Source organism: Hoplias malabaricus, chromosome 8 (assembly GCF_029633855.1).
Source record: "Hoplias malabaricus isolate fHopMal1 chromosome 8, fHopMal1.hap1, whole genome shotgun sequence".
In the NCBI taxonomy this organism is placed as follows: Eukaryota; Metazoa; Chordata; class Actinopteri; order Characiformes; family Erythrinidae; genus Hoplias; species Hoplias malabaricus.
Genome location: NC_089807.1, coordinates 22204144 through 22224447, shown reverse-complemented (window position 1 = coordinate 22224447; position 20304 = coordinate 22204144). Strand labels below are relative to the sequence as shown.

General features: G+C 49.8%; 10 non-coding genes across 10 annotated transcripts; all 10 read right to left on the bottom strand.

Annotated features, from left to right (window-relative positions):
* Positions 1-1005: 1005 nt before the first annotated feature.
* Positions 1006-1077, bottom strand: trnae-cuc (transfer RNA glutamic acid (anticodon CUC)). Its single transcript has one exon. It is a non-coding gene; the product is annotated as a tRNA-Glu (tRNA).
* Positions 1078-8085: 7008 nt separating this feature from the next.
* Positions 8086-8157, bottom strand: trnae-cuc (transfer RNA glutamic acid (anticodon CUC)). Its single transcript has one exon. It is a non-coding gene; the product is annotated as a tRNA-Glu (tRNA).
* Positions 8158-13478: 5321 nt separating this feature from the next.
* On the bottom strand, positions 13479-13550 carry trnae-cuc (transfer RNA glutamic acid (anticodon CUC)). Its single transcript has one exon. It is a non-coding gene; the product is annotated as a tRNA-Glu (tRNA).
* Positions 13551-14658: 1108 nt separating this feature from the next.
* trnae-cuc (transfer RNA glutamic acid (anticodon CUC)) lies at positions 14659-14730 on the bottom strand. Its single transcript has one exon. It is a non-coding gene; the product is annotated as a tRNA-Glu (tRNA).
* Positions 14731-15838: 1108 nt separating this feature from the next.
* trnae-cuc (transfer RNA glutamic acid (anticodon CUC)) lies at positions 15839-15910 on the bottom strand. Its single transcript has one exon. It is a non-coding gene; the product is annotated as a tRNA-Glu (tRNA).
* A 435-nt stretch (positions 15911-16345) lies between these two features.
* Positions 16346-16417, bottom strand: trnae-cuc (transfer RNA glutamic acid (anticodon CUC)). Its single transcript has one exon. It is a non-coding gene; the product is annotated as a tRNA-Glu (tRNA).
* A 601-nt stretch (positions 16418-17018) lies between these two features.
* On the bottom strand, positions 17019-17090 carry trnae-cuc (transfer RNA glutamic acid (anticodon CUC)). Its single transcript has one exon. It is a non-coding gene; the product is annotated as a tRNA-Glu (tRNA).
* A 435-nt stretch (positions 17091-17525) lies between these two features.
* trnae-cuc (transfer RNA glutamic acid (anticodon CUC)) lies at positions 17526-17597 on the bottom strand. The gene has a single exon. It is a non-coding gene; the product is annotated as a tRNA-Glu (tRNA).
* Positions 17598-18198: 601 nt separating this feature from the next.
* trnae-cuc (transfer RNA glutamic acid (anticodon CUC)) lies at positions 18199-18270 on the bottom strand. The gene has a single exon. It is a non-coding gene; the product is annotated as a tRNA-Glu (tRNA).
* Positions 18271-18705: 435 nt separating this feature from the next.
* Positions 18706-18777, bottom strand: trnae-cuc (transfer RNA glutamic acid (anticodon CUC)). The gene has a single exon. It is a non-coding gene; the product is annotated as a tRNA-Glu (tRNA).
* Positions 18778-20304: the final 1527 nt, after the last annotated feature.

The following is a 20304-nucleotide window of genomic DNA, read 5'->3' as shown; positions in this document are numbered from 1 at the left end:
CGGGAATGAAAGCCGGGCCGCGGCGGTGAGAGCGCCGAATCCTAGCCACTAGACCACCAGGGACACCGTTTTCAGCCATGTCTGAAAGGAAGGAGATAGGATTAAGTTCAGGGGCTAGGGCTAGGCTTTTGCCAGATGTACTCGTTCTACAATCATAGGAGAGCATCCGAGTCTGTCCTAAATGCACTTGTCAGTTTTCAGTCCAACTCTTTAGGCTAGCACGTTTGATAGCTCAGTTGGTAGAGCAGAGGACTGTAGTTGTTAATAATTCTCAAACTTTATCTTGCCTCCCTAAAAGACTTGCAGACTTGAAAGCATAAAGCCACGCTGGTGTGGGTGTGTGGAGGTGGTGAATGAGGCAGCAACGTGTCGTTTAGAAGTTTGGCAAAAAAGGAAGTAGCAGAAGGAGGACGCTTTACATTCCTTTAACCTACACAGCATGTGGGTGGGGGGCTTCCAGAGTCTTGTAGTGGACTTGGTGTGCAAGAAAGCACACGCTTCCCTGACCGGGAATCAAACCCGGGCCGCGGCGGTGAGAGCGCCGAATCCTAGCCACTAGACCACCAGGGACACCGTTTTCAGCCATGTCTGAAAGGAAGGAGATAGGATTAAGTTCAGGGGCTAGGGCTAGGCTTTTGCCAGATGTACTCGTTCTACAATCATAGGAGAGCATCCGAGTCTGTCCTAAATGCACTTGTCAGTTTTCAGTCCAACTCTTTAGGCTAGCACCTTTGATAGCTCAGTTGGTAGAGCAGAGGACTGTAGTTGTTAATAATTCTCAAACTTTATCTTGCCTCCCTAAAAGACTTGCAGACTTGAAAGCATAAAGCCACGCTGGTGTGGGTGTGTGGAGGTGGTGAATGAGGCAGCAACGTGTCGTTTAGAAGTTTGGCAAAAAAGGAAGTAGCAGAAGGAGGACGCTTTACATTCCTTTAACCTACACAGCATGTGGGTGGGGGGCTTCCAGAGTCTTGTAGTGGACTTGGTGTGCAAGAAAGCACACGCTTCCCTGACCGGGAATCGAACCCGGGCCGCGGCGGTGAGAGCGCCGAATCCTAGCCACTAGACCACCAGGGACACCGTTTTCAGCCTCGTCTGAAAGGAAGGAGATAGGATTAAGTTCAGGGGCTAGGGCTAGGCTTTTGCCAGATGTACTCGTTCTACAATCATAGGAGAGCATCCGAGTCTGTCCTAAATGCACTTGTCAGTTTTCAGTCCAACTCTTTAGGCTAGCACCTTTGATAGCTCAGTTGGTAGAGCAGAGGACTGTAGTTGTTAATAATTCTCAAACTTTATCTTGCCTCCCTAAAAGACTTGCAGACTTGAAAGCATAAAGCCACGCTGGTGTGGGTGTGTGGAGGTGGTGAATGAGGCAGCAACGTGTCGTTTAGAAGTTTGGCAAAAAAGGAAGTAGCAGAAGGAGGACGCTTTACATTCCTTTAACCTACACAGCATGTGGGTGGGGGGCTTCCAGAGTCTTGTAGTGGACTTGGTGTGCAAGAAAGCACACGCTTCCCTGACCGGGAATCGAACCCCGGCCGCGGCGGTGAGAGCGCCGAACCCTAGCCACTAGACCACCAGGGACACCGTTTTCAGCCACGTCTGAAAGGAAGGAGATAGGATTAAGTTCAGGGGCTAGGGCTAGGCTTTTGCCAGATGTACTCGTTCTACAATCATAGGAGAGCATCCGAGTCTGTCCTAAATGCACTTGTCAGTTTTCAGTCCAACTCTTTAGGCTAGCACCTTTGATAGCTCAGTTGGTAGAGCAGTGGACTGTAGTTGTTAATAAGGTGATCCTTAGGTTGCGGGTTCAAATCCGGCTCGAAGAAGACTTTTCTTTTCCCTCGCGCCACTGCCGGATATCATGGCCAGGTGCCTGCCTGCAGATGCGCTGGCATGCCAGAGTGCAATCTGCTGAAGGCAGTGACGGATCATTTACACTGTTCCATTCAAATTTCTCAAACATTATCTTGCCTCCCTAAAAGACTTGCAGACTTGAAAGCATAAAGCCACGCTGGTGTGGGTGTGTGGAGGTGGTGAATGAGGCAGCAACGTGTCGTTTAGAAGTTTGGCAAAAAAGGAAGTAGCAGAAGGAGGACGCTTTACATTCCTTTAACCTACACAGCATGTGGGTGGGGGGCTTCCAGAGTCTTGTAGTGGACTTGGTGTGCAAGAAAGCACACGCTTCCCTGACCGGGAATCAAACCCGGGCCGCGGCGGTGAGAGCGCCGAATCCTAGCCACTAGACCACCAGGGACACCGTTTTCAGCCATGTCTGAAAGGAAGGAGATAGGATTAAGTTCAGGGGCTAGGGCTAGGCTTTTGCCAGATGTACTCGTTCTACAATCATAGGAGAGCATCCGAGTCTGTCCTAAATGCACTTGTCAGTTTTCAGTCCAACTCTTTAGGCTAGCACGTTTGATAGCTCAGTTGGTAGAGCAGAGGACTGTAGTTGTTAATAATTCTCAAACTTTATCTTGCCTCCCTAAAAGACTTGCAGACTTGAAAGCATAAAGCCACGCTGGTGTGGGTGTGTGGAGGTGGTGAATGAGGCAGCAACGTGTCGTTTAGAAGTTTGGCAAAAAAGGAAGTAGCAGAAGGAGGACGCTTTACATTCCTTTAACCTACACAGCATGTGGGTGGGGGGCTTCCAGAGTCTTGTAGTGGACTTGGTGTGCAAGAAAGCACACACTTCCCTGACCGGGAATGAAAGCCGGGCCGCGGCGGTGAGAGCGCCGAATCCTAGCCACTAGACCACCAGGGACACCGTTTTCAGCCATGTCTGAAAGGAAGGAGATAGGATTAAGTTCAGGGGCTAGGGCTAGGCTTTTGCCAGATGTACTCGTTCTACAATCATAGGAGAGCATCCGAGTCTGTCCTAAATGCACTTGTCAGTTTTCAGTCCAACTCTTTAGGCTAGCACCTTTGATAGCTCAGTTGGTAGAGCAGAGGACTGTAGTTGTTAATAAGGCGATCCTTAGGTTGCGGGTTCAAATCCGGCTCGAAGAAGACTTTTCTTTTCCCTCGCGCCACTGCCGGATATCATGGCCAGGTGCCTGCCTGCAGATGTGCTGGCATGCCAGAGTGCAATCTGCTGAAGGCAGTGACGGATAATTTACACTGTTCCATTCAAATTTCTCAAACTTTATCTTGCCTCCCTAAAAGACTTGCAGACTTGAAAGCATAAAGCCACGCTGGTGTGGGTGTGTGGAGGTGGTGAATGAGGCAGCAACGTGTCGTTTAGAAGTTTGGCAAAAAAGGAAGTAGCAGAAGGAGGACGCTTTACATTCCTTTAACCTACACAGCATGTGGGTGGGGGGCTTCCAGAGTCTTGTAGTGGACTTGGTGTGCAAGAAAGCACACGCTTCCCTGACCGGGAATCAAACCCGGGCCGCGGCGGTGAGAGCGCCGAATCCTAGCCACTAGACCACCAGGGACACCGTTTTCAGCCATGTCTGAAAGGAAGGAGATAGGATTAAGTTCAGGGGCTAGGGCTAGGCTTTTGCCAGATGTACTCGTTCTACAATCATAGGAGAGCATCCGAGTCTGTCCTAAATGCACTTGTCAGTTTTCAGTCCAACTCTTTAGGCTAGCACGTTTGATAGCTCAGTTGGTAGAGCAGAGGACTGTAGTTGTTAATAATTCTCAAACTTTATCTTGCCTCCCTAAAAGACTTGCAGACTTGAAAGCATAAAGCCACGCTGGTGTGGGTGTGTGGAGGTGGTGAATGAGGCAGCAACGTGTCGTTTAGAAGTTTGGCAAAAAAGGAAGTAGCAGAAGGAGGACGCTTTACATTCCTTTAACCTACACAGCATGTGGGTGGGGGGCTTCCAGAGTCTTGTAGTGGACTTGGTGTGCAAGAAAGCACACGCTTCCCTGACCGGGAATCAAACCCGGGCCGCGGCGGTGAGAGCGCCGAATCCTAGCCACTAGACCACCAGGGACACCGTTTTCAGCCATGTCTGAAAGGAAGGAGATAGGATTAAGTTCAGGGGCTAGGGCTAGGCTTTTGCCAGATGTACTCGTTCTACAATCATAGGAGAGCATCCGAGTCTGTCCTAAATGCACTTGTCAGTTTTCAGTCCAACTATTTAGGCTAGCACCTTTGAAAGCTCAGTTGGTAGAGCAGAGGACTGTAGTTGTTAATAAGGCGATCCTTAGGTAGTGGGTTCAAATCCGGCTCAAAGAAGACTTTTCTTTTCCCTCGCGCCACTGCCGGATATCATGGCCAGGTGCCTGCCTGCAGATGCGCTGGCATGCCAGAGTGCAATCTGCTGAAGGCAGTGACGGATCATTTACACTGTTCCATTCAAATTTCTCAAACATTATCTTGCCTCCCTAAAAGACTTGCAGACTTGAAAGCATAAAGCCACGCTGGTGTGGGTGTGTGGAGGTGGTGAATGAGGCAGCAACGTGTTGTTTAGAAGTTTGGCAAAAAAGGAAGTAGCAGAAGGAGGACGCTTTACATTCCTTTAACCTACACAGCATGTGGGTGGGGGGCTTCCAGAGTCTTGTAGTGGACTTGGTGTGCAAGAAAGCACACGCTTCCCTGACCGGGAATCAAACCCGGGCCGCGGCGGTGAGAGCGCCGAATCCTAGCCACTAGACCACCAGGGACACCGTTTTCAGCCATGTCTGAAAGGAAGGAGATAGGATTAAGTTCAGGGGCTAGGGCTAGGCTTTTGCCAGATGTACTCGTTCTACAATCATAGGAGAGCATCCGAGTCTGTCCTAAATGCACTTGTCAGTTTTCAGTCCAACTCTTTAGGCTAGCACGTTTGATAGCTCAGTTGGTAGAGCAGAGGACTGTAGTTGTTAATAATTCTCAAACTTTATCTTGCCTCCCTAAAAGACTTGCAGACTTGAAAGCATAAAGCCACGCTGGTGTGGGTGTGTGGAGGTGGTGAATGAGGCAGCAACGTGTCGTTTAGAAGTTTGGCAAAAAAGGAAGTAGCAGAAGGAGGACGCTTTACATTCCTTTAACCTACACAGCATGTGGGTGGGGGGCTTCCAGAGTCTTGTAGTGGACTTGGTGTGCAAGAAAGCACACGCTTCCCTGACCGGGAATCAAACCCGGGCCGCGGCGGTGAGAGCGCCGAATCCTAGCCACTAGACCACCAGGGACACCGTTTTCAGCCATGTCTGAAAGGAAGGAGATAGGATTAAGTTCAGGGGCTAGGGCTAGGCTTTTGCCAGATGTACTCGTTCTACAATCATAGGAGAGCATCCGAGTCTGTCCTAAATGCACTTGTCAGTTTTCAGTCCAACTATTTAGGCTAGCACCTTTGAAAGCTCAGTTGGTAGAGCAGAGGACTGTAGTTGTTAATAAGGCGATCCTTAGGTAGTGGGTTCAAATCCGGCTCAAAGAAGACTTTTCTTTTCCCTCGCGCCACTGCCGGATATCATGGCCAGGTGCCTGCCTGCAGATGCGCTGGCATGCCAGAGTGCAATCTGCTGAAGGCAGTGACGGATCATTTACACTGTTCCATTCAAATTTCTGAAACATTATCTTGCCTCCCTAAAAGACTTGCAGACTTGAAAGCATAAAGCCACGCTGGTGTGGGTGTGTGGAGGTGGTGAATGAGGCAGCAACGTGTCGTTTAGAAGTTTGGCAAAAAAGGAAGTAGCAGAAGGAGGACGCTTTACATTCCTTTAACCTACACAGCATGTGGGTGGGGGGCTTCCAGAGTCTTGTAGTGGACTTGGTGTGCAAGAAAGCACACGCTTCCCTGACCGGGAATCAAACCCGGGCCGCGGCGGTGAGAGCGCCGAATCCTAGCCACTAGACCACCAGGGACACCGTTTTCAGCCATGTCTGAAAGGAAGGAGATAGGATTAAGTTCAGGGGCTAGGGCTAGGCTTTTGCCAGATGTACTCGTTCTACAATCATAGGAGAGCATCCGAGTCTGTCCTAAATGCACTTGTCAGTTTTCAGTCCAACTCTTTAGGCTAGCACGTTTGATAGCTCAGTTGGTAGAGCAGAGGACTGTAGTTGTTAATAATTCTCAAACTTTATCTTGCCTCCCTAAAAGACTTGCAGACTTGAAAGCATAAAGCCACGCTGGTGTGGGTGTGTGGAGGTGGTGAATGAGGCAGCAACGTGTCGTTTAGAAGTTTGGCAAAAAAGGAACTAGCAGAAGGAGGACGCTTTACATTCCTTTAACCTACACAGCATGTGGGTGGGGGGCTTCCAGAGTCTTGTAGTGGACTTGGTGTGCAAGAAAGCACACGCTTCCCTGACCGGGAATCAAACCCGGGCCGCGGCGGTGAGAGCGCCGAATCCTAGCCACTAGACCACCAGGGACACCGTTTTCAGCCATGTCTGAAAGGAAGGAGATAGGATTAAGTTCAGGGGCTAGGGCTAGGCTTTTGCCAGATGTACTCGTTCTACAATCATAGGAGAGCATCCGAGTCTGTCCTAAATGCACTTGTCAGTTTTCAGTCCAACTCTTTAGGCTAGCACCTTTGATAGCTCAGTTGGTAGAGCAGAGGACTGTAGTTGTTAATAAGGCGATCCTTAGGTTGCGGGTTCAAATCCGGCTCGAAGAAGACTTTTCTTTTCCCTCGCGCCACTGCCGGATATCATGGCCAGGTGCCTGCCTGCAGATGTGCTGGCATGCCAGAGTGCAATATGCTGAAGGCAGTGACGGATAATTTACACTGTTCCATTCAAATTTCTCAAACTTTATCTTGCCTCCCTAAAAGACTTGCAGACTTGAAAGCATAAAGCCACGCTGGTGTGGGTGTGTGGAGGTGGTGAATGAGGCAGCAACGTGTCGTTTAGAAGTTTGGCAAAAAAGGAAGTAGCAGAAGGAGGACGCTTTACATTCCTTTAACCTACACAGCATGTGGGTGGGGGGCTTCCAGAGTCTTGTAGTGGACTTGGTGTGCAAGAAAGCACACGCTTCCCTGACCGGGAATCAAACCCGGGCCGCGGCGGTGAGAGCGCCGAATCCTAGCCACTAGACCACCAGGGACACCGTTTTCAGCCATGTCTGAAAGGAAGGAGATAGGATTAAGTTCAGGGGCTAGGGCTAGGCTTTTGCCAGATGTACTCGTTCTACAATCATAGGAGAGCATCCGAGTCTGTCCTAAATGCACTTGTCAGTTTTCAGTCCAACTCTTTAGGCTAGCACCTTTGATAGCTCAGTTGGTAGAGCAGAGGACTGTAGTTGTTAATAAGGCGATCCTTAGGTTGCGGGTTCAAATCCGGCTCGAAGAAGACTTTTCTTTTCCCTCGCGCCACTGCCGGATATCATGGCCAGGTGCCTGCCTGCAGATGTGCTGGCATGCCAGAGTGCAATATGCTGAAGGCAGTGACGGATAATTTACACTGTTCCATTCAAATTTCTCAAACTTTATCTTGCCTCCCTAAAAGACTTGCAGACTTGAAAGCATAAAGCCACGCTGGTGTGGGTGTGTGGAGGTGGTGAATGAGGCAGCAACGTGTCGTTTAGAAGTTTGGCAAAAAAGGAAGTAGCAGAAGGAGGACGCTTTACATTCCTTTAACCTACACAGCATGTGGGTGGGGGGCTTCCAGAGTCTTGTAGTGGACTTGGTGTGCAAGAAAGCACACGCTTCCCTGACCGGGAATCAAACCCGGGCCGCGGCGGTGAGAGCGCCGAATCCTAGCCACTAGACCACCAGGGACACCGTTTTCAGCCATGTCTGAAAGGAAGGAGATAGGATTAAGTTCAGGGGCTAGGGCTAGGCTTTTGCCAGATGTACTCGTTCTACAATCATAGGAGAGCATCCGAGTCTGTCCTAAATGCACTTGTCAGTTTTCAGTCCAACTCTTTAGGCTAGCACGTTTGATAGCTCAGTTGGTAGAGCAGAGGACTGTAGTTGTTAATAATTCTCAAACTTTATCTTGCCTCCCTAAAAGACTTGCAGACTTGAAAGCATAAAGCCACGCTGGTGTGGGTGTGTGGAGGTGGTGAATGAGGCAGCAACGTGTCGTTTAGAAGTTTGGCAAAAAAGGAAGTAGCAGAAGGAGGACGCTTTACATTCCTTTAACCTACACAGCATGTGGGTGGGGGGCTTCCAGAGTCTTGTAGTGGACTTGGTGTGCAAGAAAGCACACGCTTCCCTGACCGGGAATCGAACCCGGGCCGCGGCGGTGAGAGCGCCGAATCCTAGCCACTAGACCACCAGGGACACCGTTTTCAGCCACGTCTGAAAGGAAGGAGATAGGATTAAGTTCAGGGGCTAGGGCTAGGCTTTTGCCAGATGTACTCGTTCTACAATCATAGGAGAGCATCCGAGTCTGTCCTAAATGCACTTGTCAGTTTTCAGTCCAACTATTTAGGCTAGCACCTTTGAAAGCTCAGTTGGTAGAGCAGAGGACTGTAGTTGTTAATAAGGCGATCCTTAGGTAGTGGGTTCAAATCCGGCTCAAAGAAGACTTTTCTTTTCCCTCGCGCCACTGCCGGATATCATGGCCAGGTGCCTGCCTGCAGATGTGCTGGCATGCCAGAGTGCAATCTGCTGAAGGCAGTGACGGATAATTTACACTGTTCCATTCAAATTTCTCAAACTTTATCTTGCCTCCCTAAAAGACTTGCAGACTTGAAAGCATAAAGCCACGCTGGTGTGGGTGTGTGGAGGTGGTGAATGAGGCAGCAACGTGTCGTTTAGAAGTTTGGCAAAAAAGGAAGTAGCAGAAGGAGGACGCTTTACATTCCTTTAACCTACACAGCATGTGGGTGGGGGGCTTCCAGAGTCTTGTAGTGGACTTGGTGTGCAAGAAAGCACACGCTTCCCTGACCGGGAATCAAACCCGGGCCGCGGCGGTGAGAGCGCCGAATCCTAGCCACTAGACCACCAGGGACACCGTTTTCAGCCATGTCTGAAAGGAAGGAGATAGGATTAAGTTCAGGGGCTAGGGCTAGGCTTTTGCCAGATGTACTCGTTCTACAATCATAGGAGAGCATCCGAGTCTGTCCTAAATGCACTTGTCAGTTTTCAGTCCAACTCTTTAGGCTAGCACGTTTGATAGCTCAGTTGGTAGAGCAGAGGACTGTAGTTGTTAATAATTCTCAAACTTTATCTTGCCTCCCTAAAAGACTTGCAGACTTGAAAGCATAAAGCCACGCTGGTGTGGGTGTGTGGAGGTGGTGAATGAGGCAGCAACGTGTCGTTTAGAAGTTTGGCAAAAAAGGAAGTAGCAGAAGGAGGACGCTTTACATTCCTTTAACCTACACAGCATGTGGGTGGGGGGCTTCCAGAGTCTTGTAGTGGACTTGGTGTGCAAGAAAGCACACGCTTCCCTGACCGGGAATCAAACCCGGGCCGCGGCGGTGAGAGCGCCGAATCCTAGCCACTAGACCACCAGGGACACCGTTTTCAGCCATGTCTGAAAGGAAGGAGATAGGATTAAGTTCAGGGGCTAGGGCTAGGCTTTTGCCAGATGTACTCGTTCTACAATCATAGGAGAGCATCCGAGTCTGTCCTAAATGCACTTGTCAGTTTTCAGTCCAACTATTTAGGCTAGCACCTTTGAAAGCTCAGTTGGTAGAGCAGAGGACTGTAGTTGTTAATAAGGCGATCCTTAGGTAGTGGGTTCAAATCCGGCTCAAAGAAGACTTTTCTTTTCCCTCGCGCCACTGCCGGATATCATGGCCAGGTGCCTGCCTGCAGATGCGCTGGCATGCCAGAGTGCAATCTGCTGAAGGCAGTGACGGATCATTTACACTGTTCCATTCAAATTTCTCAAACATTATCTTGCCTCCCTAAAAGACTTGCAGACTTGAAAGCATAAAGCCACGCTGGTGTGGGTGTGTGGAGGTGGTGAATGAGGCAGCAACGTGTTGTTTAGAAGTTTGGCAAAAAAGGAAGTAGCAGAAGGAGGACGCTTTACATTCCTTTAACCTACACAGCATGTGGGTGGGGGGCTTCCAGAGTCTTGTAGTGGACTTGGTGTGCAAGAAAGCACACGCTTCCCTGACCGGGAATCAAACCCGGGCCGCGGCGGTGAGAGCGCCGAATCCTAGCCACTAGACCACCAGGGACACCGTTTTCAGCCATGTCTGAAAGGAAGGAGATAGGATTAAGTTCAGGGGCTAGGGCTAGGCTTTTGCCAGATGTACTCGTTCTACAATCATAGGAGAGCATCCGAGTCTGTCCTAAATGCACTTGTCAGTTTTCAGTCCAACTCTTTAGGCTAGCACGTTTGATAGCTCAGTTGGTAGAGCAGAGGACTGTAGTTGTTAATAATTCTCAAACTTTATCTTGCCTCCCTAAAAGACTTGCAGACTTGAAAGCATAAAGCCACGCTGGTGTGGGTGTGTGGAGGTGGTGAATGAGGCAGCAACGTGTCGTTTAGAAGTTTGGCAAAAAAGGAAGTAGCAGAAGGAGGACGCTTTACATTCCTTTAACCTACACAGCATGTGGGTGGGGGGCTTCCAGAGTCTTGTAGTGGACTTGGTGTGCAAGAAAGCACACGCTTCCCTGACCGGGAATCAAACCCGGGCCGCGGCGGTGAGAGCGCCGAATCCTAGCCACTAGACCACCAGGGACACCGTTTTCAGCCATGTCTGAAAGGAAGGAGATAGGATTAAGTTCAGGGGCTAGGGCTAGGCTTTTGCCAGATGTACTCGTTCTACAATCATAGGAGAGCATCCGAGTCTGTCCTAAATGCACTTGTCAGTTTTCAGTCCAACTATTTAGGCTAGCACCTTTGAAAGCTCAGTTGGTAGAGCAGAGGACTGTAGTTGTTAATAAGGCGATCCTTAGGTAGTGGGTTCAAATCCGGCTCAAAGAAGACTTTTCTTTTCCCTCGCGCCACTGCCGGATATCATGGCCAGGTGCCTGCCTGCAGATGCGCTGGCATGCCAGAGTGCAATCTGCTGAAGGCAGTGACGGATCATTTACACTGTTCCATTCAAATTTCTCAAACATTATCTTGCCTCCCTAAAAGACTTGCAGACTTGAAAGCATAAAGCCACGCTGGTGTGGGTGTGTGGAGGTGGTGAATGAGGCAGCAACGTGTCGTTTAGAAGTTTGGCAAAAAAGGAAGTAGCAGAAGGAGGACGCTTTACATTCCTTTAACCTACACAGCATGTGGGTGGGGGGCTTCCAGAGTCTTGTAGTGGACTTGGTGTGCAAGAAAGCACACGCTTCCCTGACCGGGAATCAAACCCGGGCCGCGGCGGTGAGAGCGCCAAATCCTAGCCACTAGACCACCAGGGACACCGTTTTCAGCCATGTCTGAAAGGAAGGAGATAGGATTAAGTTCAGGGGCTAGGGCTAGGCTTTTGCCAGATGTACTCGTTCTACAATCATAGGAGAGCATCCGAGTCTGTCCTAAATGCACTTGTCAGTTTTCAGTCCAACTCTTTAGGCTAGCACGTTTGATAGCTCAGTTGGTAGAGCAGAGGACTGTAGTTGTTAATAATTCTCAAACTTTATCTTGCCTCCCTAAAAGACTTGCAGACTTGAAAGCATAAAGCCACGCTGGTGTGGGTGTGTGGAGGTGGTGAATGAGGCAGCAACGTGTCGTTTAGAAGTTTGGCAAAAAAGGAAGTAGCAGAAGGAGGACGCTTTACATTCCTTTAACCTACACAGCATGTGGGTGGGGGGCTTCCAGAGTCTTGTAGTGGACTTGGTGTGCAAGAAAGCACACGCTTCCCTGACCGGGAATCAAACCCGGGCCGCGGCGGTGAGAGCGCCGAATCCTAGCCACTAGACCACCAGGGACACCGTTTTCAGCCATGTCTGAAAGGAAGGAGATAGGATTAAGTTCAGGGGCTAGGGCTAGGCTTTTGCCAGATGTACTCGTTCTACAATCATAGGAGAGCATCCGAGTCTGTCCTAAATGCACTTGTCAGTTTTCAGTCCAACTCTTTAGGCTAGCACCTTTGATAGCTCAGTTGGTAGAGCAGAGGACTGTAGTTGTTAATAAGGCGATCCTTAGGTTGCGGGTTCAAATCCGGCTCGAAGAAGACTTTTCTTTTCCCTCGCGCCACTGCCGGATATCATGGCCAGGTGCCTGCCTGCAGATGTGCTGGCATGCCAGAGTGCAATATGCTGAAGGCAGTGACGGATAATTTACACTGTTCCATTCAAATTTCTCAAACTTTATCTTGCCTCCCTAAAAGACTTGCAGACTTGAAAGCATAAAGCCACGCTGGTGTGGGTGTGTGGAGGTGGTGAATGAGGCAGCAACGTGTCGTTTAGAAGTTTGGCAAAAAAGGAAGTAGCAGAAGGAGGACGCTTTACATTCCTTTAACCTACACAGCATGTGGGTGGGGGGCTTCCAGAGTCTTGTAGTGGACTTGGTGTGCAAGAAAGCACACGCTTCCCTGACCGGGAATCAAACCCGGGCCGCGGCGGTGAGAGCGCCGAATCCTAGCAACTAGACCACCAGGGACACCGTTTTCAGCCATGTCTGAAAGGAAGGAGATAGGATTAAGTTCAGGGGCTAGGGCTAGGCTTTTGCCAGATGTACTCGTTCTACAATCATAGGAGAGCATCCGAGTCTGTCCTAAATGCACTTGTCAGTTTTCAGTCCAACTCTTTAGGCTAGCACCTTTGATAGCTCAGTTGGTAGAGCAGAGGACTGTAGTTGTTAATAAGGCGATCCTTAGGTTGCGGGTTCAAATCCGGCTCGAAGAAGACTTTTCTTTTCCCTCGCGCCACTGCCGGATATCATGGCCAGGTGCCTGCCTGCAGATGTGCTGGCATGCCAGAGTGCAATATGCTGAAGGCAGTGACGGATAATTTACACTGTTCCATTCAAATTTCTCAAACTTTATCTTGCCTCCCTAAAAGACTTGCAGACTTGAAAGCATAAAGCCACGCTGGTGTGGGTGTGTGGAGGTGGTGAATGAGGCAGCAACGTGTCGTTTAGAAGTTTGGCAAAAAAGGAAGTAGCAGAAGGAGGACGCTTTACATTCCTTTAACCTACACAGCATGTGGGTGGGGGGCTTCCAGAGTCTTGTAGTGGACTTGGTGTGCAAGAAAGCACACGCTTCCCTGACCGGGAATCAAACCCGGGCCGCGGCGGTGAGAGCGCCGAATCCTAGCCACTAGACCACCAGGGACACCGTTTTCAGCCATGTCTGAAAGGAAGGAGATAGGATTAAGTTCAGGGGCTAGGGCTAGGCTTTTGCCAGATGTACTCGTTCTACAATCATAGGAGAGCATCCGAGTCTGTCCTAAATGCACTTGTCAGTTTTCAGTCCAACTCTTTAGGCTAGCACGTTTGATAGCTCAGTTGGTAGAGCAGAGGACTGTAGTTGTTAATAATTCTCAAACTTTATCTTGCCTCCCTAAAAGACTTGCAGACTTGAAAGCATAAAGCCACGCTGGTGTGGGTGTGTGGAGGTGGTGAATGAGGCAGCAACGTGTCGTTTAGAAGTTTGGCAAAAAAGGAAGTAGCAGAAGGAGGACGCTTTACATTCCTTTAACCTACACAGCATGTGGGTGGGGGGCTTCCAGAGTCTTGTAGTGGACTTGGTGTGCAAGAAAGCACACGCTTCCCTGACCGGGAATCGAACCCGGGCCGCGGCGGTGAGAGCGCCGAATCCTAGCCACTAGACCACCAGGGACACCGTTTTCAGCCACGTCTGAAAGGAAGGAGATAGGATTAAGTTCAGGGGCTAGGGCTAGGCTTTTGCCAGATGTACTCGTTCTACAATCATAGGAGAGCATCCGAGTCTGTCCTAAATGCACTTGTCAGTTTTCAGTCCAACTATTTAGGCTAGCACCTTTGAAAGCTCAGTTGGTAGAGCAGAGGACTGTAGTTGTTAATAAGGCGATCCTTAGGTAGTGGGTTCAAATCCGGCTCAAAGAAGACTTTTCTTTTCCCTCGCGCCACTGCCGGATATCATGGCCAGGTGCCTGCCTGCAGATGCGCTGGCATGCCAGAGTGCAATCTGCTGAAGGCAGTGACGGATCATTTACACTGTTCCATTCAAATTTCTCAAACATTATCTTGCCTCCCTAAAAGACTTGCAGACTTGAAAGCATAAAGCCACGCTGGTGTGGGTGTGTGGAGGTGGTGAATGAGGCAGCAACGTGTCGTTTAGAAGTTTGGCAAAAAAGGAAGTAGCAGAAGGAGGACGCTTTACATTCCTTTAACCTACACAGCATGTGGGTGGGGGGCTTCCAGAGTCTTGTAGTGGACTTGGTGTGCAAGAAAGCACACGCTTCCCTGACCGGGAATCGAACCAGGGCCGCGGCGGTGAGAGCGCCGAATCCTAGCCACTAGACCACCAGGGACACCGTTTTCAGCCACGTCTGAAAGGAAGGAGATAGGATTAAGTTCAGGGGCTAGGGCTAGGCTTTTGCCAGATGTACTCGTTCTACAATCATAGGAGAGCATCCGAGTCTGTCCTAAATGCACTTGTCAGTTTTCAGTCCAACTCTTTAGGCTAGCACCTTTGATAGCTCAGTTGGTAGAGCAGAGGACTGTAGTTGTTAATAATTCTCAAACTTTATCTTGCCTCCCTAAAAGACTTGCAGACTTGAAAGCATAAAGCCACGCTGGTGTGGGTGTGTGGAGGTGGTGAATGAGGCAGCAACGTGTCGTTTAGAAGTTTGGCAAAAAAGGAAGTAGCAGAAGGAGGACGCTTTACATTCCTTTAACCTACACAGCATGTGGGTGGGGGGCTTCCAGAGTCTTGTAGTGGACTTGGTGTGCAAGAAAGCACACGCTTCCCTGACCGGGAATCGAACCCGGGCCGCGGCGGTGAGAGCGCCGAATCCTAGCCACTAGACCACCAGGGACACCGTTTTCAGCCACGTCTGAAAGGAAGGAGATAGGATTAAGTTCAGGGGCTAGGGCTAGGCTTTTGCCAGATGTACTCGTTCTACAATCATAGGAGAGCATCCGAGTCTGTCCTAAATGCACTTGTCAGTTTTCAGTCCAACTATTTAGGCTAGCACCTTTGAAAGCTCAGTTGGTAGAGCAGAGGACTGTAGTTGTTAATAAGGCGATCCTTAGGTAGTGGGTTCAAATCCGGCTCAAAGAAGACTTTTCTTTTCCCTCGCGCCACTGCCGGATATCATGGCCAGGTGCCTGCCTGCAGATGCGCTGGCATGCCAGAGTGCAATCTGCTGAAGGCAGTGACGGATCATTTACACTGTTCCATTCAAATTTCTCAAACATTATCTTGCCTCCCTAAAAGACTTGCAGACTTGAAAGCATAAAGCCACGCTGGTGTGGGTGTGTGGAGGTGGTGAATGAGGCAGCAACGTGTCGTTTAGAAGTTTGGCAAAAAAGGAAGTAGCAGAAGGAGGACGCTTTACATTCCTTTAACCTACACAGCATGTGGGTGGGGGGCTTCCAGAGTCTTGTAGTGGACTTGGTGTGCAAGAAAGCACACGCTTCCCTGACCGGGAATCAAACCCGGGCCGCGGCGGTGAGAGCGCCGAATCCTAGCCACTAGACCACCAGGGACACCGTTTTCAGCCATGTCTGAAAGGAAGGAGATAGGATTAAGTTCAGGGGCTAGGGCTAGGCTTTTGCCAGATGTACTCGTTCTACAATCATAGGAGAGCATCCGAGTCTGTCCTAAATGCACTTGTCAGTTTTCAGTCCAACTCTTTAGGCTAGCACGTTTGATAGCTCAGTTGGTAGAGCAGAGGACTGTAGTTGTTAATAATTCTCAAACTTTATCTTGCCTCCCTAAAAGACTTGCAGACTTGAAAGCATAAAGCCACGCTGGTGTGGGTGTGTGGAGGTGGTGAATGAGGCAGCAACGTGTCGTTTAGAAGTTTGGCAAAAAAGGAAGTAGCAGAAGGAGGACGCTTTACATTCCTTTAACCTACACAGCATGTGGGTGGGGGGCTTCCAGAGTCTTGTAGTGGACTTGGTGTGCAAGAAAGCACACGCTTCCCTGACCGGGAATCGAACCCGGGCCGCGGCGGTGAGAGCGCCGAATCCTAGCCACTAGACCACCAGGGACACCGTTTTCAGCCACGTCTGAAAGGAAGGAGATAGGATTAAGTTCAGGGGCTAGGGCTAGGCTTTTGCCAGATGTACTCGTTCTACAATCATAGGAGAGCATCCGAGTCTGTCCTAAATGCACTTGTCAGTTTTCAGTCCAACTCTTTAGGCTAGCACCTTTGATAGCTCAGTTGGTAGAGCAGAGGACTGTAGTTGTTAATAATTCTCAAACTTTATCTTGCCTCCCTAAAAGACTTGCAGACTTGAAAGCATAAAGCCACGCTGGTGTGGGTGTGTGGAGGTGGTGAATGAGGCAGCAACGTGTCGTTTAGAAGTTTGGCAAAAAAGGAAGTAGCAGAAGGAGGACGCTTTACATTCCTTTAACCTACACAGCATGTGGGTGGGGGGCTTCCAGAGTCTTGTAGTGGACTTGGTGTGCAAGAAAGCACACGCTTCCCTGACCGGGAATCGAACCCGGGCCGCGGCGGTGAGAGCGCCGAATCCTAGCCACTAGACCACCAGGGACACCGTTTTCAGCCACGTCTGAAAGGAAGGAGATAGGATTAAGTTCAGGGGCTAGGGCTAGGCTTTTGCCAGATGTACTCGTTCTACAATCATAGGAGAGCATCCGAGTCTGTCCTAAATGCACTTGTCAGTTTTCAGTCCAACTATTTAGGCTAGCACCTTTGAAAGCTCAGTTGGTAGAGCAGAGGACTGTAGTTGTTAATAAGGCGATCCTTAGGTAGTGGGTTCAAATCCGGCTCAAAGAAGACTTTTCTTTTCCCTCGCGCCACTGCCGGATATCATGGCCAGGTGCCTGCCTGCAGATGCGCTGGCATGCCAGAGTGCAATCTGCTGAAGGCAGTGACGGATCATTTACACTGTTCCATTCAAATTTCTCAAACATTATCTTGCCTCCCTAAAAGACTTGCAGACTTGAAAGCATAAAGCCACGCTGGTGTGGGTGTGTGGAGGTGGTGAATGAGGCAGCAACGTGTCGTTTAGAAGTTTGGCAAAAAAGGAAGTAGCAGAAGGAGGACGCTTTACATTCCTTTAACCTACACAGCATGTGGGTGGGGGGCTTCCAGAGTCTTGTAGTGGACTTGGTGTGCAAGAAAGCACACGCTTCCCTGACCGGGAATCGAACCCGGGCCGCGGCGGTGAGAGCGCCGAATCCTAGCCACTAGACCACCAGGGACACCGTTTTCAGCCACGTCTGAAAGGAAGGAGATAGGATTAAGTTCAGGGGCTAGGGCTAGGCTTTTGCCAGATGTACTCGTTCTACAATCATAGGAGAGCATCCGAGTCTGTCCTAAATGCACTTGTCAGTTTTCAGTCCAACTCTTTAGGCTAGCACCTTTGATAGCTCAGTTGGTAGAGCAGAGGACTGTAGTTGTTAATAATTCTCAAACTTTATCTTGCCTCCCTAAAAGACTTGCAGACTTGAAAGCATAAAGCCACGCTGGTGTGGGTGTGTGGAGGTGGTGAATGAGGCAGCAACGTGTCGTTTAGAAGTTTGGCAAAAAAGGAAGTAGCAGAAGGAGGACGCTTTACATTCCTTTAACCTACACAGCATGTGGGTGGGGGGCTTCCAGAGTCTTGTAGTGGACTTGGTGTGCAAGAAAGCACACGCTTCCCTGACCGGGAATCGAACCCGGGCCGCGGCGGTGAGAGCGCCGAATCCTAGCCACTAGACCACCAGGGACACCGTTTTCAGCCACGTCTGAAAGGAAGGAGATAGGATTAAGTTCAGGGGCTAGGGCTAGGCTTTTGCCAGATGTACTCGTTCTACAATCATAGGAGAGCATCCGAGTCTGTCCTAAATGCACTTGTCAGTTTTCAGTCCAACTATTTAGGCTAGCACCTTTGAAAGCTCAGTTGGTAGAGCAGAGGACTGTAGTTGTTAATAAGGCGATCCTTAGGTAGTGGGTTCAAATCCGGCTCAAAGAAGACTTTTCTTTTCCCTCGCGCCACTGCCGGATATCATGGCCAGGTGCCTGCCTGCAGATGCGCTGGCATGCCAGAGTGCAATCTGCTGAAGGCAGTGACGGATCATTTACACTGTTCCATTCAAATTTCTCAAACATTATCTTGCCTCCCTAAAAGACTTGCAGACTTGAAAGCATAAAGCCACGCTGGTGTGGGTGTGTGGAGGTGGTGAATGAGGCAGCAACGTGTCGTTTAGAAGTTTGGCAAAAAAGGAAGTAGCAGAAGGAGGACGCTTTACATTCCTTTAACCTACACAGCATGTGGGTGGGGGGCTTCCAGAGTCTTGTAGTGGACTTGGTGTGCAAGAAAGCACACGCTTCCCTGACCGGGAATCGAACCCGGGCCGCGGCGGTGAGAGCGCCGAATCCTAGCCACTAGACCACCAGGGACACCGTTTTCACCCACGTCTGAAAGGAAGGAGATAGGATTAAGTTCAGGGGCTAGGGCTAGGCTTTTGCCAGATGTACTCGTTCTACAATCATAGGAGAGCATCCGAGTCTGTCCTAAATGCACTTGTCAGTTTTCAGTCCAACTCTTTAGGCTAGCACCTTTGATAGCTCAGTTGGTAGAGCAGAGGACTGTAGTTGTTAATAATTCTCAAACTTTATCTTGCCTCCCTAAAAGACTTGCAGACTTGAAAGCATAAAGCCACGCTGGTGTGGGTGTGTGGAGGTGGTGAATGAGGCAGCAACGTGTCGTTTAGAAGTTTGGCAAAAAAGGAAGTAGCAGAAGGAGGACGCTTTACATTCCTTTAACCTACACAGCATGTGGGTGGGGGGCTTCCAGAGTCTTGTAGTGGACTTGGTGTGCAAGAAAGCACACGCTTCCCTGACCGGGAATCGAACCCGGGCCGCGGCGGTGAGAGCGCCGAATCCTAGCCACTAGACCACCAGGGACACCATTTTCAGCCACGTCTGAAAGGAAGGAGATAGGATTAAGTTCAGGGGCTAGGGCTAGGCTTTTGCCAGATGTACTCGTTCTACAATCATAGGAGAGCATCCGAGTCTGTCCTAAATGCACTTGTCAGTTTTCAGTCCAACTATTTAGGCTAGCACCTTTGAAAGCTCAGTTGGTAGAGCAGAGGACTGTAGTTGTTAATAATTCTCAAACTTTATCTTGCCTCCCTAAAAGACTTGCAGACTTGAAAGCATAAAGCCACGCTGGTGTGGGTGTGTGGAGGTGGTGAATGAGGCAGCAACGTGTCGTTTAGAAGTTTGGCAAAAAAGGAAGTAGCAGAAGGAGGACGCTTTACATTCCTTTAACCTACACAGCATGTGGGTGGGGGGCTTCCAGAGTCTTGTAGTGGACTTGGTGTGCAAGAAAGCACACGCTTCCCTGACCGGGAATCAAACCCGGGCCGCGGCGGTGAGAGCGCCGAATCCTAGCCACTAGACCACCAGGGACACCGTTTTCAGCCATGTCTGAAAGGAAGGAGATAGGATTAAGTTCAGGGGCTAGGGCTAGGCTTTTGCCAGATGTACTCGTTCTACAATCATAGGAGAGCATCCGAGTCTGTCCTAAATGCACTTGTCAGTTTTCAGTCCAACTCTTTAGGCTAGCACGTTTGATAGCTCAGTTGGTAGAGCAGAGGACTGTAGTTGTTAATAATTCTCAAACTTTATCTTGCCTCCCTAAAAGACTTGCAGACTTGAAAGCATAAAGCCACGCTGGTGTGGGTGTGTGGAGGTGGTGAATGAGGCAGCAACGTGTCGTTTAGAAGTTTGGCAAAAAAGGAAGTAGCAGAAGGAGGACGCTTTACATTCCTTTAACCTACACAGCATGTGGGTGGGGGGCTTCCAGAGTCTTGTAGTGGACTTGGTGTGCAAGAAAGCACACGCTTCCCTGACCGGGAATCAAACCCGGGCCGCGGCGGTGAGAGCGCCGAATCCTAGCCACTAGACCACCAGGGACACCGTTTTCAGCCATGTCTGAAAGGAAGGAGATAGGATTAAGTTCAGGGGCTAGGGCTAGGCTTTTGCCAGATGTACTCATTCTACAATCATAGGAGAGCATCCGAGTCTGTCCTAAATGCACTTGTCAGTTTTCAGTCCAACTCTTTAGGCTAGCACGTTTGATAGCTCAGTTGGTAGAGCAGAGGACTGTAGTTGTTAATAATTCTCAAACTTTATCTTGCCTCCCTAAAAGACTTGCAGACTTGAAAGCATAAAGCCACGCTGGTGTGGGTGTGTGGAGGTGGTGAATGAGGCAGCAACGTGTCGTTTAGAAGTTTGGCAAAAAAGGAAGTAGCAGAAGGAGGACGCTTTACATTCCTTTAACCTACACAGCATGTGGGTGGGGGGCTTCCAGAGTCTTGTAGTGGACTTGGTGTGCAAGAAAGCACACGCTTCCCTGACCGGGAATCAAACCCGGGCCGCGGCGGTGAGAGCGCCGAATCCTAGCCACTAGACCACCAGGGACACCGT